The sequence below is a fragment of the Bombina bombina genome, chromosome 1 (assembly GCF_027579735.1).
Source record: "Bombina bombina isolate aBomBom1 chromosome 1, aBomBom1.pri, whole genome shotgun sequence".
In the NCBI taxonomy this organism is placed as follows: Eukaryota; Metazoa; Chordata; class Amphibia; order Anura; family Bombinatoridae; genus Bombina; species Bombina bombina.
Genome location: NC_069499.1, coordinates 345,410,491 through 345,428,278, shown reverse-complemented (window position 1 = coordinate 345,428,278; position 17,788 = coordinate 345,410,491). Strand labels below are relative to the sequence as shown.

General features: G+C 40.7%; 1 protein-coding gene across 1 annotated transcript in view; it reads left to right on the top strand.

Moving 5' to 3' along the window:
* Window positions 1-17,788, top strand: part of CFAP65 (cilia and flagella associated protein 65) — a 384,606-nt gene that overhangs the window by 26,461 nt on the left and 340,357 nt on the right. The window lies entirely within an intron of this gene.

Genomic DNA, 17,788 nt, shown 5'->3' with positions numbered 1-17,788 from the left:
AGAACTGGAGACATTTACTGGAGGGAGCAAAGTTCCCTGTCACGATTTATACAGATCACAAAAATCTCCAATTCCTCCAGAATAATAAAACCTTATCTGCACGACAGGTCCGTTGGAGTCTTTACTTCTCCAGGTTCGACTTCATTATTCAATACAGACCAGCCAACAAGAACGGGAAGGCCGATGCTCTCTCTAGGAGAGACACTAGACCACCCCTAAACCAAGAGATCCAATCTGTGATCCCCCAAGAACGTTTCATAGCTTTCACTGCCCCTTTTCTATCTGAGATCAAGAGATATCAACGACAAGACGACCACAGTATACATTATCATCTAGAGAACAAAGATGGTTTCCTCTATCACCAGGATAAGCTATATGTACCTCTAGCGCTAAGGAACCAGGTCCTAAAATATCATCACGACATACCTACCTCAGGTCATCCAGGCGTCAGGCGTACTATGGACTTACTAAACCGTAACTACTGGTGGCCCAAGATGAAGCAAACGGTTGTGGATTATGTTGGTACCTGTTCCACCTGTATTACCTCAAAGAATGAGAGGTTAAGACCCTATGGACTTTTAATGTCCTTACCCATTCCTAGCCGTCCCTGGGAACAAATAAGTATGGACTTTATCGTTGAGTTGCCTACATCCCAAAAACAGAACACCATTCTTGTTGTAATAGATATGTTCACAAAGATGGGGCACTTCCTTCCCTACCATAAGGTCCCCTCATCTTCTGAAACAGCTCGGCTTTTCTTGGATAACATTGTCAAACTACATGGAGTACCTGCTAGGATAATCACAGATAGGGGATCGCAATTCACCTCGCGTTTCTTGTCTACATTGTCTAAACTCCTTCAAGTTGATCATAGATTCACAACAGCATATCATCCCCAAACCAACGGGCAGACGGAACGGTTGAATCAATGGCTTGAGGAATACCTCCGTTGTTTCTGTTCTTTCCAGCAAGACCAGTGGATCACCTATCTACCTATGGCTGATTATGCCTACAACAACTTAACCAGCTCTTCTACAAACTGTTCACCCTTTTTCGCAAATTACGGATTCCACCCCTCTCTTTTCCTCAATCCTGCCTCTAGCACTGATTCACCAAAGGTGGATGATTTCACCATCAAGATTCTAGACAATTTTGATTTCATCAAACGGAATATCCAAAAAGCTCAAGCTACGCAGAAAAGACATTATGATCTCAGAAGAAGAACTCCCCCCGAATACTCTGTTGGGGACTGGGTCTGGCTCTCCACCAAGAACTTGAAACTCCAAGTTCCAAGCAGGAAACTCGCTAGTAAGTTTAATGGACCATATAAGATTTCCCGGATAGTAAACTTTAATGCTGTGACCCTACAACTTCCCATTGGAATGCGGGTGCATCCTACCTTCCACCTCTCTCTTCTGAAACCCTACACTGGATCTAGACAACAGGAGACCACCGCTGCTGACTCCTCAGTCATAAGTGATACTCAAGTTTACGAAGTACAGTCCATTAAGGACTCCCGTTACAAGAATTCTGTACTGCAATACCTCATCCACTGGAAGGGTTATCCTTCAGAAGACGATTCCTGGGAGGAAGCCTCGGGGGTTGATGCTCCTAGACTCATCTCAGTTTTCCACAGTCGCTTCCCGGATAAACCTCGTCCTCAAGCTGTGGGACAGCTTTCTTGAGGAGGGGGTGATGTGAGGATTCTCTCACAACATGTATGTACCTTTAAGCAGCAACCTGCTTTTCCTTAGCCCTGCCTACAGAGACTTTAAATCACCTGGTCGCCCAACGACAGGTGCTTAGTATTTTGTTGTTTTAGACAGAGCAAGTTCTGCTCATACTGAGCTCCTCCGTATCCTCCTGAACGATATACTCACACCACTTATTTGGATTACAATACAAATCAAGTCCCTACTACTGAAAAGACTTTGATTACTTCAAGCTGGTTGTCTTCTATTTTTCTCTACTCGCGGCACATGCCGATTAACTGTGTGAGGATTAACATCACGTTTTTCACCTTCCTTTTCAAAACCTCATACGCCTTACTTGAGTCATCTATAGTGCACAGCCAGGTTATACTCACTTGCCGTGAAGATTGAAGCGGAGCCGCAATCTGCGCCCCCCGCTAAAGACCGGGGCCCGTCTGTTCTCCAGCGCTGTCAATCAACCATCACGTCAGCGTGAGACTCCTCCCAAGCTGTCCGCGCTAGACCTCAGAACGCTGCTAGCTGCAACACATGTGTCAGGTAACAAGATCTGTTACCTCAGGCAAGCATCCACTATTGGGAAATATCGTTACTTATAATACTCTGTGAAAGTTCCATTTTGTTACATTTGTATCTTACATTGAAATCTCAATTGGGAACTTTTGTTCATTTGTCTCTCTCTGAACAACTAACCTTGCCAACGTATTCAGATATACTTCTTCATATTAAATCACTCTCATATGATCAATTGATATCACTTACAGCTATAGTGATATTATACCAAGAGGGTGAGACATTCTAAACATTTACCTATCAGTTCTGCAGCTGAGTTTCACAAGCCAGAAAGTCTGTTTAACTGCATTACAGTGTGGCCGTTTTAGAGTCTATGCTAGCCGCCCCTACCACCATTGAAGTAGTTTCCCCTGTAAGCTCAGCTCTGCAGGCAAGCATTAGGTCATCAAAGCCATGTTGCATCTTCTCTCCTAAGTTGTCAAGTAGCGCCTGCACCTATGAATAAAAGTCCTCCATACTTGGTGGTACGGTACCGAGTTCTGTTTATATCAGGCTGCTTCTGTGAGGCCCATAGCCACTGCCACCACGTGCAAGATCTCACCCTTTATATCTCTGAAGTCTGTTGTCTACTGGAAGAGCCAGATGTTGTGTGCCGTTATGTGTGCATCGTAGCGTAGATATTGTTGAGCAGAAAGAAAGCGGCCATGTGGGTCCATTGCGCTTTTGTGTTTCCGCTATGGATAACTTGTTCAGATAATGGTTTTCTTAGGACCTACCCCTATCAGTGTAAAGCTCAGGCTTTCTGCTGTTGGTTGGTGCTATTTAGGAGCCAGGATCATGTTGGGGTCTCCTGTGCCGGTGATCAATGGGCTTTGTAGCTATGGAGCATTTAGTTTCAGTGGCCATGTTGGTCTAGAGCCAGCTCCGTCCCCCTTTTTTGAAGAATTTAATAATTGTAGACATAAGGATCAAAAGTGAATTTAATTGTCAGTTAGTAGAGCAAGATGCCCTAACGAGGTGCGCTTGTGTAGAACGTGAAGGGATCCTCAAACATACGGCAGCACTCCCAATGTAAATAAACGTGAAGAGAAATCCTGTAGAAGACAGAAAAAGAGAGGCGCCAAAATAGAACAATATCGTCTGATACAACCAGGACAGTAGAGGAGAGACCCCACCCCAAAGCGGATCTATTTACAGGAGCAGCGGCACAATCAGAGCGCCAAACACAGCAGATCGGGACTATAGTGAGTCACCCGACAGACACGCTAGAACGTCAGATACGTCACTGATGTCATCACGAAGATACAGCCGGCCCAAGCGATCACCAATCATCCAAGTCCTCCACTGTCAGCGTTCCGCCAGAGGATAGTGGGGAGAAGAGGGATACACGATCTCCAATGGTTAGGCAATTAGTACCCCAAGCGATAGGGTAGTAACAGAGGTCATAGAGCAAAAGTGTGATTAAAAGACCATTTATTATAAGTCTAAAAACATACAGCAACGCGTTTCTCAGCTCATAAAAAGCCGTTTCATCAGGCTGTAATTTACTCACCTCTTACTCATAAAATACCCTACGCTAACCAATCGAAGTTACAACGCACACACCCCCACTCGAAGGGGCAGTGACAGCCCAAAGTGTTCCAATTACTATTGCAAAATGAGATCTACCTAGCAGAGGGGTGTACAAAGGAACAGCCCCTCAATAAGAGTGAGTACAGACATCAAATATACAATGAGAATATAAATCGTACCCCAAGAGCATTGAAATTAACAATTGTAAACATCTTATAGTTGGACATCAATACCTTAATAGTACAACAAAATCTTAAAATAGTAAAATCTGTCATGAGAGACATGGCCAGATGAGAATGTCGACATCAGCGCACAACACCGATGGGCAACACATCAAATCAAAGATGAGTATTAGTCAACCCCCATTGGGGGTGTGCAGTGACATCACCATCAAAATGGGTCATTAAATCAACACATAGATAAGCACACAATAATGGATACATATATACAAAGATAAAAACCCTACGCTATCCAATCGAAGGGCAGTTACAGTGCACACTCTCCACTCAAAGAGGCAATAATAGCCCAGAGTGTCTCATCCAATGATAATGGCATATGAGATCTAATTCACAGAGAGTTTTTGCGGAGGAACAGCCCCTCAATAGAAATGAGAACAGACATCATATATGCAGAGGGAATAAACGTTGTGTATCAGGGACATTAATATTAACAATTTGTTAAACCCTTGTTTACATGATAAAAACAATCATAATAGATAATAGGACATAAATACATTAATTACATAACAAAATAGTACAATGGTTGGACTTGTCATAAGAGATATGGCCAAAAAGGAGGGTCGACACCGGCGCATACCCCCAATGGGCAACATATCGGACCAGAAATTAATATTTGTCTCCCCCAATCAAAGGTGTGCAACAATATAACGATCAAAGTGGGCCATTGGGCCAACACATGGAAAAGCAAACATGAAAAGATGCATATATAAATAGATAAAAATATTGCATTTTTCCGTCATGTCATAAACCAAAAGTTGTGGATATATACCTAGCGATTGTGATCAAAACACCTCAGTGCATCGACAAAAGACCCTCAAACATGTGTTAATAGTCTATAGAGCCAAAAATAAATAGAGGGGAGAGTATGGACCCTATGACCCTACCCCAGTATGACGCAATGGCTAACGAGAATATCTGCAGTTAGTCCGACATGTATGCAGACCCCTGGATTAAAGGGGTCACATTATAGATAGAAATGTATATATTGATGATTCTAATCATAAAGATAGATAAATCACAGATGACCAATAATATTATCATTCTTGCGCCTCGACCGATAGGCGAGAACCCAAAAAATGCTAATCAGCTCAGACCCCAAAAAGGATAAAGTCCAATACCCTAAAAGGATGAGGTCCGATACCCATAAGGCATGTACACATATCACCAACCAACAGACATAGCTCACCATCAAATACTCCGTAATATAATATATATTGTATCCAATACTGGATAGATTACATACTATAGGATCCAGTCTTAGGCAGAAGGAGACTAACAGAAGAGTCCCAGTCCAAGCTAGTGAAAGACCGCCAGATCTATGTTTAGATTCAAACCAGCAGGATGAAGACTCCTAAGTGTATGTATCCAATAGGTCTCCATCTGCCTAAGCCTAGATAACCTATTATATAGGTGGGACATGGGGACAAATTCTAGCGGAATGATCGAGAAACAATCAGTGTCGCCACCATGCCGATAAATACAGTGTCTGGAGACACTATGATTTTTTTTAATTTAATTAAAAAAACCCTGCAACTCCCCTTAGAAGTAGCAAATGCCTTTAATAGTTATTTTGTCGGATGCTCCACCACCCTGATTGACAAACTAATAAATGACGCGCATCCTGAAACTACAAATGTGGATCAGGCCCCACTAAATCAGCAAAGACCCAATATACAGAAGTTCAATTTTAGACCTGTACCCATCAATGTAATTAAGAAACACCTTAATAATCTAAAAATGAAAAACCAGTCTGGACCTGATCAAATCCCAGCAATGCTGTTGAAGATCAGTGCGCCGGCAATTGCTAAACCCATCACAACCCTAATTAACGAATCCTTGGTGTCTGGATACATACCCAAACTTTGGAAAACTGCAAGAGTAGTGCCTATCCATAAAAGTGGGGAGTTAACCTTGGTTTCTAATTATCGTCCCATATCTTTGCTCCCAGTATTGTCAAAAATTTTAGAAAAATGCGTCCATACGCAACTTTGTGAGTATTACCAACAATCTAACTATCTGACCCCTGATCAATCAGGTTTTCGCCCGAATCACTCCACTACAACTGCCCTCCTAAAAGTTTGCAACGACATCCAAACTGGCATGGAACAAGGAGACCTAACTGGAGCTATTTTCCTTGACTTTGCAAAGGCCTTTGACACAGTAGACCACGATATACTACTGCTCAAACTAAAAAACTCAGGTATTGGTGATCGTCCGCTAACCTGGTTCCGATCATATGTATCGGATCGATCACAATATGTCTCCATTTCTGACAGTGACTCCCTCCCTCTCCCGGTCACGTGTGGTGTTCCCCAAGGATCCATTCTCGGCCCCCTGCTATTCACATTATTTATAAATGATTTGCCTAATGTCTGCAAATCCTCAACTGTACACATGTACGCAGACGACACGGTAATCTATGTAAACAATTCCGATCTGCCGCAGCTTGAAGCAGTGCTCCAAGACCAATTCACAGAGGTAGAAAAGTGGATATCAAAAAACAAACTCTTCCTAAACACTGACAAAACTGTCACAATGATCTTTGGAACAGGGCCTAAATTACACAAATTACAAAATTCCCATCTACGCATCAAAACAAAATCCAATTGCACACTGACTGCAGTCCACTCTTTCAAATACTTGGGTATGTTGTTAGACCCCAATCTATCTTTTGGCCTCCTCATAGAAAAACTTGCCTCTAAACTTTATCCAAAACTAGGTGCCCTGTACCGAAACAAATCTTGCCTCAGCCCTACAGTAAAGGAAAAGATTGTACAGCAAATGCTGATGCCTATCATGGATTACGGGGACGTAGTATATGCACCTGCACCGCAAACTCACCTTAATAAACTAAATACGTTATATAACTCGTTCTGCCGCTTTGTGCTACAATGTAACTACAGGACCCACCATTGTGACATGCTAAAAGAACTAAACTGGCTGTCGCTGGAATCCAGACGCTCCCTCCATCTTTCTTGCCTTGTGTTTAAGAGCATTTCTGGGAAGCTCCCACCCTACCTGAGCAGAATGCTCTCCCCGGCTATTCCCACCTCCTATAACCTCCGATCCAATACCAGCACATTATTTAGCTTGCCTCAATACAAAAAGAAAGCAGCTCAATCCTCCTTTTCCTACAGAGCACCACAATTATGGAACAACCTCCCGCACACTTTCAAACCTTCCCCAAGCCTAATATCCTTTAAGAGATCCCTCTCTACATATCTCAAAACAGAATGCTCCTGTCATGGTTGATTAAATACCTGTTCTATGTTAAAAAAATTTTTTTTTATTTTTTTTTCATATATTGTGTATTATTATTGTTTTTTGTATTTTATTGTACCCTATGTTATCAATGCAATGTCTTGTGGACCCAGGACATACTTGAAAACGAGAGAAATCTCAATGTATCCTTCCTGGTAAAATATTTTATAAATAAATAAATAAATAAATAAATTGTACACATCATGTGTAATTTTAACACTGTAACACTTCAAAAATTGGTAACAAACCCATCAAAATTGTGTACATAATGCCTATGATACAATAAACATCAAGCTTACTAAATCAATAATATGTAAGCTAAACATGTGACTGGTCACTGACATTCATGGCAGCAGAGTGAGGAAAATATATATACATATAGCTGAAATAGCAGCAAAATCAGGACTAAGTATCGTCAGCTACACCCCTTCTGCACCCTGAACCCCCCAGACAATTAAAGGAGGTATGACCAGGACAGAACTCTGTGGGGATCTAAACTTCAGATCACGTGTCCATATAGCAGGAATAATGCAGTATAGTTAAAGATAACAGCAAGGAAACTGGAAGACCAAGACGTATGCACTACACCCCTACTAACCCTAGGACCTCTAGGGAACACTAATAGGAGCTATACCTGGGTAGTATGAATACCAGGGATCTAAGTGCTACGGTAATTTCTCTCTTAATAAGTTAATATCTACAAGTTTATGCAAGAATATGAGCAATAACATTCATATGCACAAAATAACAATGCAACAGCAATGTATAGCTAAGCATATGTAGCGGATAAAGTTCTTGTATAGTAACTGGGGCACTGAAGTTTGATATAGTGTCTCTGATTTTCACAGGTAAGAATTATTTTCCCAAATACTCAGAACTATACCGTCTCCGCCATGCCGTATCCACAAAAGCTCAGTAGCTTACTTTCATAGAGTCAATACACCTTCTAATCAGGTGTCCTGCTCTTCAATCCATCAGCTGTTAGGTAAGCAAAGTCGGGTATTGTCCTGCAGTTTCAAGACTGGCGCCGTAACACGTCATGTGACGAAGTCGACCAATGCCAATGTACTTTTCACCCCCTCGTCATAAAGTGGGACAGGGCTTCCTCAGGTCTGTCTTAGTGTCAGCATCTACAAAATTTAAGTACTCACTGTTTACTCCGCCCATCGGAGAGTGAAAATTAGCATGAAAAGTTGTTTGTAAGAATTTAGTCCAGTTTCAAATCCAATTAATGAAAGGCATGTAATTAATAGAAAATAATAAAGCAACCATACATATGGCTATTATGTGTTTTTATATTTCAAATTATTGCAACACTACTATGCACAAGTATATTTTAACAGGTTCAATATACTTAATGTCAGATTAGGGAAATTTCTCTGATATTTCTTTTCAAATATATAGTATATGTTACTTGTATAGCCTTTTGCCTTCAGATGGGCAAAGTATAGCTAGTACCTGCGGTGCCAAAAGTACCTTTTTCGGTTAGTGTGGGCAAAAAATTACAGACATGTTTAAAATAACAGGCAAGAGGGAATAAAACGGCATACCAACATATACTCTCACATTTCAAGAAGTATCTAATGAATCATAATTTTCAATTTGATTCTACTAAGAAACAGGCGTAATCCAGTTTCTCATTCAAGCCCTTTAGGATTTAGTGTGGATAATTTGTAGATCCATTTACTTTCTTTTTGTAGAAGGATCTTATTATTTCCACCTCTTCTGTGGAGAATTCCTTTATCTATCCCTATAAACGTTTAGCAATTTGGATTGCTATTATGAAAAGTTTTGAAGTGTCTTGCAACACTGCTGGTCTGTACCTTCGGTTTAATGTCATCCCTATGTTCAGTGATTCTATCCTTAAAAATGATTTTAGTTTTTCCCACATAGTAACAAGGGCAAGAACAGTGCAGAAGGTACACAACACCTTCAGTGTTGCAATTGAAGAACTCTCTAATTTTGTAGATCTTACCATCCATAGCACTAAATTGCTTTGTTCTTTACATAAATTTACATATTATGCATTTACCACATGGATAGTTGCCTACTAGTTCACGGCTAGAAAGACAATTCGATTCAGGAGGCTTGGCCATATACAGTATCTCACAAAAGTGAGTACACCCCTCACATTTTTGAAAATATTTTATTATATCATTACATGTGACAACACTGAAGAAATGACACTTTGCCACAATGTAAAGTAGTGAGTGTACATCCTGTATAACAGTGTAAATTTGCTGTCCCCGGAAAATAACTCAACACACAGCCACTAATGTCTAAACCATTGGCAACAAAAGTGAGTACACCCCTAAGTGGAAATTTCCAAATTGGGCCCAAAGTGTCAATATTTTGTGTGGCCACCATTATTTTCCAGCACTGCCTTAACCCTCTTGGGCATGAAGTTTACCAGAGCTTCACAGGTTGCCACTGTAGTCCTCTTCCACTACTCCATGACGACATCACTAAGCTGGTGGATGTTAGAGACCTTGCATTCCCCCACCTTCCGTTTGAGGATGCCCCACAGATGCTCAATAGAGTTTAGGTCTGGAGACATGCTTGGCCAGTCCATCACCTTTACCCTCAGCTTCTTTAGCAAGGCAGTGGTCCTCTTGAAGCTGTGTTTGGGGTCATTATCATGTTGGAATACTGCCCTGCAGCCCAGTCTCCGAAGGGAGGGGATCATGCTCTGCTTGAGTTTGTCACAGTACATGTTGGCATTCATGGTTCCCTCAATGAACTGTAGCTCCCCAGTGCCGGCAGCACTTATGCAGGCCCAGACCATGACATTCCCACCAGCATGCTTGACTGTAGGCAAGACACACTTGTCTTTGTACTCCTCACCTGGTTGCTGCCACACACGCTTGACACCATCTGAATTAAATAAATTTATCTTGGTCTCATCGGACCACAGGACATGGTTCCTGTAATCCATGTCCTTAGTCTGCTTGTTTTCAGCAAACTGTTTGCGGGCTTTCTTGTGCATCATCTTTAGAAGAGGCTTACTTCTGGGATGCAGACTAATTTGATGCAGTGTGCGGCGTATGGTCTGAGCACTGACAGCTGACCCCCCCACCCCTTCAACCTCTGCAGCAATGCTGGTAGCACTCATACGTCTATTTCCCAAACACAAACTCTGGCTATGACGCTGAGGACGTGCACTCAACTTCTTTGGTCGAACATGGCGAGGCCTGTTCTGAGTGGAACCTGTCCTGTGAAACCGTTGTATGGCCTTGCCCACCGTGCTACAGCTCAGTTTCAGGGTCTTGGCAATCTTCTCATTCTCGGATGGTGGCTAGACACAAGTAAGAGGCTATTTGTGGCAGTACTTTTTCGGTAATCCTCATTTTTTAAAAGTCCCTTATCTTTCTTAATATTAATGTCAAGAAAATATATCTCATTGAGATCATAATTTAGTGTTAGTTTTATATTAAGAAGTTTTTCATTCAGGTTGGATATAAAGGCATGCAGAGACTCTACAGGACCATCCCATATGACTAGTACGTCATTGACATAACTAAGCCAGAACAGAGCATGTTTCTCATATAATACATTTGGGTACACATACTCCATTTCCCAAGCTCTAAGATGGAGACAGGCATACGTGGGAGCACAAGTAGCTCCTATCGCAGTGCCCCTTTTTTATTTGTATATTTTGCCATCAAAGCTAAATATATTGTTCTGAAGAATAAATTGAAGAGCCTTAATTACAAAGTCTGTATGATTTTTACATATAGGGCCCCTGCTGTCTAGAAAGTTTCTGCATGCCTCTATTCCCACCCTTTGGGGTATGGAAGAATAAAGGACCTCTACGTCTAATGACACAAGAAGTGCATTATCCGGAATAGATATGCTTACTATTTTGCGTAGTAGATCCGTAGTGTCAATCACATATGAGGGCATAGTTACTAGAAATGGTTTAAGAAAGGAGTCCACATAATTTCCTAAATGCTCCGTAAGACTTTCTATCCCAGAGATTATAGGATGCCCCGGAGGATTTACGTTTTTTTTTTAAAAATTTTGGGAATACAGTAAAAAACCGGCATAACCGGATGTTCTGGGAACAAGTACTTAAATTCATCGAGAGAGATTATATTGCTACATTTTGCCTCATTTAATAATTTAAACAAATCATTTTGAAGTTGGAATATTGGGTTAAATATTAGTCTCAAACATTGTTCTTTGTCTAAAAGCTGACTTCTAATTTCAAGAACATATTTTTTCTCCTCCCAGATGACAATATTTCCACCCTTATCGGCCGGCTTTATTACTATATTTCCTGCATGAATTAGATTATTAAGAGCCTTCCTTTCAGCCCTCATCATATTGTCATTTACTATTCCAGTGATCACCAGATGTTCAATATCTCTTTCAACCAGTTTCACAAATTGGTGTACCACTGGTATAGTTGACAATTGAGGCATACAAGTCGATTTCTTTTTGAAACCTGATAAAATTTTAAATTTCAAAAGTTGGTGTGTATATTTTCTCTAACTCTACGTCCTGTGGTGGATTTGATTCCAGGTGTAGGTTCTCAAAGTCGTCAAGTGTACCTGTGTCCCCTTGAGTAAGAGTTACTTCTTAGGTGACTTTCTGTGTTCTACCTTTAAATATTTTGGATTATACAATGCGTCTCGCAAAGTAATGGATGTCCTTAATGAATTCAAATTTATCCAGTCCAATTGTAGGACAGAAGGACAATCCTTTTTTTAGAACCTTAAGCTGATTATAATTAAGTTTAAAGGAGGACAGGTTAATCACTTGAAGACCCTAAGACTGTGCACCTAGAATTCCCTTCTCCCCCTCCGTTTTTGTGATCGATTGTTCCAAGGACGAGTTTGTTTCTTTTCCTTCCACCTTTCCTTCGCGTAAGAGATTTTGTCTCCCACGATCTCCGTTTTTTGACGTTCTGGAGTCAGATTCAGCATCTGATCCCTCAGTTCCGAAGTCATAAGAACCTTTTATGGTATATGACATATATATATATATATATATATATATATATATATAATGTGTATTTTAAAATGTTAATCTTAATTGATCACAAAAGTATGATCTACAAAGGATGGTTGTAGTCTTTTTTAGATTGACAACCTATAATTATTTCCATTATAGTTCCACTTTACATCAAATATAAAGTTTACTTGAACATACTTGGGTAGACTTAGGAGCAAGCGTGGGTCTGGAATACTAAATGGCATTGTTAAAAGAATTGTTGCAAAACTGCTTTTATTTAGTACTCTCAAAATATGCACGTTCCTGAGCCTACCAAGATATGCTCTTCCACAAAGTAAATTTGATAATCAAAGTAAATTATAATGTTGTTTTTTTTTTACTGTAAACCCATCATGAAAAAAAATGAAAGGATTTGGGTCATTGAGCCTCTCCTGGTACCTTAAAAATAAAAGGTATCAGGAGAGGCTCAATGACCTAAATATGTATAGCTTAGAGGAGAGAAGGGGATGAAGGATATGATAGCAACTTTCAGGTATATTAAGGGACTTAGTAAAGCTAAGGCTGTGAATATTTTATATAAAAAGAAAAAACTCAAGAGTAAGGGGTCATGATCTCAAGTTGAAGGGTAGTATATTCAGGAGTAATTTGAGGAAGCACTTCTTTACAGAAAGGGTGATTGATTTATGGAATAAACTTCCACAAAAGGTGGTAATGACTAGGGGTGTTGAAAATAATTTCCACTACGATGCATCACAATGCAGCCCTCAATGATGCTGCATTGAAGAGCCTGAATCGATTCACGCAGCATCACGTAACCCTGCCGGCACACATCTTCCTTCCCTTTCTTGCCCTATCACATAGTTCAGTAAAAAGTATACTACGGTGTTCACTCAGGCTACAATCTTGCTTTCTTTTAAAAAGGTGTTCAGCTGGCTTATGCTTAGTTAGTTACTAAGTCCCACGTAACATCAATCACTGCGCTAGTATACTGCGCTTTGTATTCTCAACTGACTATATGCAGTAGAGAATACAAAGCGCTGTATACTAGCGCAGTGATAGACCTTACGTGGGACTTAGTAACTAAGAAGAAAGGGGTTTGCTAAAAGGCAGTCCATGGAAGCAACCAATTTCCACTGTGTGACGCGTTGTAGACAGAGTAGACCACGGTGGCTCATTATTATTTTGTTACTACGGTGAGAAATTAAATTCACTGTTTTGATATAGTAGCACACTACATTTAAATTTAGGGAGCAGTTTTAAATTATCATAGTCGTGGGTGCACTTTATGTTGTGAGTGGGAGAGTATTTCTTTGTGATTATTATTATTATTATCGGTTATTTGTAGAGCGCCAACAGCAGATTCCGCAGCGCTACTAATTGTTCATGAAAACAAAATCTGATTCTGCATATCCTAATTCCTAATGTCATAGCTTCATTTATGACATAAGTTAAATAAGTGTTCTATTCCATAATAAATAAATAAATATATATATATATATAAACTATGCCAGATGTAGGATCTGCGTCTATCCTTATGCATTTATTTATTAACCCCTCACCTTCCATCTGCAATACATTACTCAGAGCGAAATATAAAAACGTGTATACATGTACCAAGCATCACTATATAATACACCTTAAAACCCATACACCATAATTTACCCCTTACCACCTGAATCCCCTACCAAACTTAATATTAAACCTCTCTCACAACACTAACTTTACCAGCCCCCACTAAGAGAATCCCTTATACCACTACCGCCAACCTTGCAAACTGCTGGAAGCACTAACTGCAGAATTAGTAGACAACTTTATTACTTTGTCAGTGTTTTAGTATTGACAAAATATTGGTATAATCATCTTAGTTTGAAGTGTAGTTCTCAGTTTTTATTTTATTTATTCTTCTATAGACCTTAGACAATGACATGCATAATTTAGTTAGTGCAAACAAATAAAATTTCACTTTAAGTTGATTAAGTTTGAAATTACAGTGGGGCAAAAAAGTATTTAGTCAGCCACCAATTGTGCAAGTTCTCCCACTTAAGAAGATGAGAGAGGCCTGTAATTTTCATCATAGGTATACCTCAACTATGAGAGACAAAATGTGGAAACAAATCCAGACAATCACATTGTCTGATTTGGAAAGCATTTATTTGCAAATTATGGTGGAAAATAAGTATTTGGTCAATATCAAAAGTTCATCTCAATACTTTGTTATATATCCTTTGTTGGCAATGACAGAGGTCAAACATTTTCTGTAAGTCTTCACAAGGTTGTCACACACTGTTGCTGGTATGTTGGCCTATTCCTGCATGCAGATCTCCTCTAGAGCAGTGATGTTTTGGGGATGTCGCTGGGCAACACAGACTTTCAACTCCCTCCAAATGTTTTCCATGGGGTTGAGATCTGGAGACTGGCTAGTCCGGGCGGTGTGTTTGAGATCATTGTCATGCTGAAAGACCCAGCCACGTTTTATCTTCAATGCCCTTGCTGATGGAAGGAGGTTTGCACTCAAAATCTCACGATACATGGCCCCATTCATTCTTTCATGTACACGGATCAGTCGTCCTGTTCCCTTTGCAGAAAAACAGCCCCAAAGCATGATGTTGCCACCCCCATGCTTCACAGTAGGTATGGTGTTCTTTGGTTGCAACTCGGCATTCTCTCTCCTCCAAACACGACGAGTTGTGTTTCTACCAAACAGTTCTACTTTGGTTTCATCTTACCATATGATATTCTCCCAATCCGCTTCTGGATCATCCAAATGCTCTCTAGCATACTTCAGACGGGCCCGGACATGTACTGGCTTAAGCAGGGGGACACGTCTGGCACTGCAGGATCTGAGTCCCTGGCGGCGTAGTGTGTTACTGATGGTAGCCTTTGTTACGTTGGTCCCAGCTCTCTGCAGGTCATTCACTAGGTCCCCCCGTGTGGTTCTGGGATGTTTGCTCACCATTCTTGTTATCATTTTGACCCCACTGGGTGAGATCTTGCGTGGAGCCCCAGATTGAGGGAGATTATCAGTGGTCTTGTATGTCTTCCATTTTCTAATTATTGCTCCCACGGTTGATTTCTTCACACCAAGCTGCTTGCCTATTGCAGATTCCCAGCCTGGTGCAGGTCTACAATTTTGTTTCTGGTGTCCTTCGACAGCTCTTTGGTCTTCACCATAGTGGAGTTTGGAGTGTGACTGTTTGAGGTTGTGGACAGGTGTCTTTTATACTGATAACAAGTTCAAACAGGTGCTATTAATACAGGTAATGAGTGGAGGACAGAGGAGCCTCTTAAAGAAGAAGATACAGGTATATGAGAGCCAGAAATCTTGCTTGTTTGTAGGTGACCAAATACTTATTTTCCACCATAATATGCAAATAAATTCTTTCCAAATCAGACAATGTGATTGTCTGGATTTGTTTCCACATTTTGAGGTATACCTATGATGAAAATTACAGGCCTCTCTCAACTTCTTAAGTGGGAGAACTTGCACAATTGGTGGCTGACTAAATACTTTTTTGCCCCACTGTATATTAACCCCTTAATGACCGAGGACGTGCAGGGTACGTCCTCAGAAAAAAGGCAGTTAACGCCTGAGGACGTACCCTGCACGTCCTCGGTGTGGAAAGCAGCTGGAAGCGATCCTGCTCGCTTCCAGCTGTTTTCCGGTTATTGCAGTGATGCCTCGATATGGAGGCATCCTGCAATAACCTTTTACGGCCATCCGATGCAGAGAGAGCCACTCTGTGGCCCTCTCTGCACCGGACATCGATGGCCGGTATCGTTGGTGGGTGGGAGCCGGTGTGGGAGGTGGGTGGCGGCCATCGATGGCCCTGGTCATGTGGAGGGGGGGCGGGATCGTGGGCGGGGAAGTCCGGGGGAGCGCGCGGGCGCGCGCACGTGCACGGGGAGGGAGCGGGTGGGAACCGCTACACTACAGAAAAGATGTGTCATTTAGGTGGTGGGGGTTGGTACGTGGGGGAGGGAGAGCTACACTACAGAAAAAATTAAAAGAAAATTAAAAAAAAAACGTTTTGATTGTGCAAACTGGGTACTGGCAGACAGCTGCCAGTACCCAAGATGGCCCCCAATAAGGCTGAGGGGGAGGCTTAGAGAGCTGTTTTGGGGGGGATCAGGGAGGTTGGGGGTTAAGGTGGGATCCTAAACACAGCATATGTAAATATGCTTTTTTTTCTTTACAAAAAACAAAACAAAAAACTTTTATTTTAGTACTGGCAGACTTTCTGCCAGTACTTAATATGGCGGGGACAATTGTGGGGTGGGGGAGGGAAGGGAGCTGTTTGGCAGGGATCAGGGGGTGGGATGTGTCAGGTGGGAGGCTGATCTCTACACTAAAGCTAAAATTAACCCTGCAAGCTCCCTACAAACTACCTAATTAACCCCTTCACTGCTAGCCATAATACACGTGTGATGCGCAGCAGCATTTAGCGACTTTCTAATTACCAAAAAGCAACGCCAAAGTCATATATGTCTGCTATTTCTGAACAAAGGGCATCCCAGAGAAGCATTTACAACCATTTGTGCCATAATTGCATAAGCTGTTTGTAAATAATTTCAGTGAGAAACCTAAAATTGTGAAAAAATTAACTTTTTTTAATTTGATCGCATTTGGCGGTGAAATGGTGGCATGAAATATACCAAAATGGGCCTAGATCAATACTTGGGGTTGTCTACTACACTACACTAAAGCTAAAATTAACCCTAGAAGCTCCCTACATGCTCCCTAATTAACCCCTTCACTGCTGGGCATAATACACGTATTGTGCGCAGTGGCATTTAGCAGCCTTCTAATTACCAAAAAGCAAAACCAAAGCCATATATGTCTGCTATTTCTGAACAAAGGGGATCCCAGAGAAGCATTTACAACCATTTATGCTATAATTGCATAAGTTGTTTGTAAATAATTTCAGTGAGAAACCTAAAGTTTGTGAAAAAAATTGTGAAAAAGTGAACAATTTTTTTTTATTTGATCGCATTTGGCGGTAAAATGGTGGCAAGAAATATACCAAAATGGGCCTAAATCAATACTTTGGGATGTCTTCGAAAAAAAAATATATACATGTCAATGGATATTCAGGGATTCCTGAAAGATATTAGTGTTCCAATGTAACTAGCGCTAATTTTGAAAAAAAGTGGTTTGGAAATAGCAAAGTGCTACTTGTATTTATGGCCCTATAACTTGCAAAAAAAGCAAAGAACATGTAAACATTGGGTATTTCTAAACTCAGGACAAAATTTAGAAACTATTTAGCATGGGTGTTTTTTGGTGGTTGTAGATGTGTAACAGATTTTGGGGGTCAAAGTTAGAAAAAGTATGTTTTTTCCATTTTTTCCTCATATTTTATAATGTTTTTTATAGTAAATTATAAGATATGATGAAAATAATGGTATCTTTTGAAAGTCCATTTAATGGCGAGAAAAACGGTATATAATATGTGTGGGTACAGTAAATGAGTAAGAAGAAAATTACAGCTAAACACAAACACCGCAAAAATGTAAAAATAGCCTTGGTCCCAAACGGAC